This window comes from Cherax quadricarinatus, chromosome 33, assembly GCF_038502225.1.
Source record: "Cherax quadricarinatus isolate ZL_2023a chromosome 33, ASM3850222v1, whole genome shotgun sequence".
NCBI classification, from domain to species: domain Eukaryota; kingdom Metazoa; phylum Arthropoda; class Malacostraca; order Decapoda; family Parastacidae; genus Cherax; species Cherax quadricarinatus.
In genome coordinates this window covers 12,226,964-12,228,701 of record NC_091324.1, presented here as the reverse complement: position 1 = coordinate 12,228,701, position 1,738 = coordinate 12,226,964, and the positions used below count along the sequence as shown (strand labels likewise).

General features: G+C 54.0%; 1 protein-coding gene across 1 annotated transcript in view; it reads right to left on the bottom strand.

Moving 5' to 3' along the window:
• Window positions 1-223: 223 nt before the first annotated feature.
• Window positions 224-1,738, bottom strand: part of LOC128693876 (homeobox protein Nkx-2.1-like) — a 186,784-nt gene continuing 185,269 nt past the window's right edge. Inside the window, exon 5 of the mRNA XM_070090804.1 lies at window positions 224-1,738. This exon is cut by the window's right edge and continues 2,223 nt beyond it. The gene's annotated coding sequence lies outside the window, so the exon portion shown is untranslated.

Sequence of the window (1,738 nt, the reverse complement as noted above, 5' to 3'; positions counted from 1 at the left end):
CGCTGGGGGCAGTACAGCACTCTCTCGCTGGGGGCAGTACAGCACTTTCTCGCTGGGGGGCAGTACAGCACTCTCTCACTGGGGGGCAGTACAGCACTCTCTCGCTGGGGGGGCAGTACAGCACTCTCTCGCTGGGGGGGCAGTACAGCACTCTCTCGCTGGGGGCAGTACAGCACTCTCTCACTGGGGGGCAGTACAGCACTCTCTCGCTGGGGGGCAGTACAGCACTCTCTCGCTGGGGGGCAGTACAGCACTCTCTCGCTGGGGGGCAGTACAGCACTCTCTCGCTGGGGGCCAGTAAAGCACACTCTCCCTGGGGGCAGTACAGCACTCTCTCACTGGGGGGCAGTACAGCACTCTCTCGCTGGGGGGCAGTACACGGGGGCAGTAGGAGAGAGGTGTACCTCGCGTTTTTGAGTGGAGATACCATGTTTTTTTTCCCTGTTTAATTTTTTTTTTCAGATGGATATTTTATTTTTTCTCTTTAGGATCAACGCAGACGTCATCGAAAGAGTTCGGCGTAATGCACGTGGTCACTGACGAGGCCCCGAAGTGAAGATCCTGATTATTTTTTTCCAGGCCCTGAATTTCAAAACGTGAGGGTTGAGAGTCTTAACCAGGCACACTCTGAGGGAGGAACCCGTTATACATCCGGCGCCTCCAAGCTACTCTCAACCACTATCTATCATACTCGCTGGTGCTGACCACTGTCCACCACCTCGCTACTTTACTTATTACCAGAACAGAAACTATTAGACTGTTCACTGCAGCCTGGCACTGTGCCAGTGAGGATGTTGTTGGAAGACGGAGGAGGTGTTGTCTCGTAGCATCTCCTGCGGGAGATATAACTGCTGATGCTGTGCTCCCGCACCCGCGCCCGCACACACACACACACACACACACACACACACACACACACTCGCCCTGTGCTGAAGATATGCTGATGACGTGATGGTGATGAAGTGACGATGATGTCCAGCGTGTGGTGGTGGTGGTGGTAGCAGAGGGGGTATTGGAGAGAGGGAGGTTGTGGCAGGAGGGGGTTACGGGGAGAGTGGGGGATGCTGGTCGCGCCCCTGCTGGAAGCTGCTGCTGCTGCTGCTGCTGCTGCTGCTGCTGCTGCTGCTACAAGACTGCTTTGGCCTGCTGGCCTTAAACACTGCCTCTGGTTTTGTTCCGGTGAAAGAGAAACACTTTTTTTCATAATTTTTCCCCTGTATCTCCCACATTCCAGGATGTGGTTCTATGAAGTCCAGCTTTGCCGATCAATACGGCTGGACCAACCAAATGGTATGTGTCGTCCGGATCTCCTACTGCTGGCCTCCGGTTCCTCTCTCTTCCAGCCTTCTAGCGCAGCTTCTACACTGCGCATAGAACTTTCACGTTAGATCTCATTAAATACTTGCAAAAGTCTGCTGTATGCTTTCAAAATTACGCGAGTGGCTTTGAGACAGACCTCGCTTTAACGAAACTAAAGCCATAGCCAGAGTGGTAGGATCGGGACGCGCGCCCTCAAGCTGGAGGGCCCTTGAGGAAGCCGGTGTGCGCTCCATGGAAAAACAACATAGCCGTGACAGCAGCAGCACCAGCACCGCCCCAGCCACACCACTACCACATGCCACACATAGTCCAGCTTACACTCCATTTCTAGAAGCCTGCGAGCCATCCATCACCACTGCTACTACTGCCACAGGCCGAGAAAAATGAGGAAAATTGGTCGTAGTTTCTTTTTCAGGAT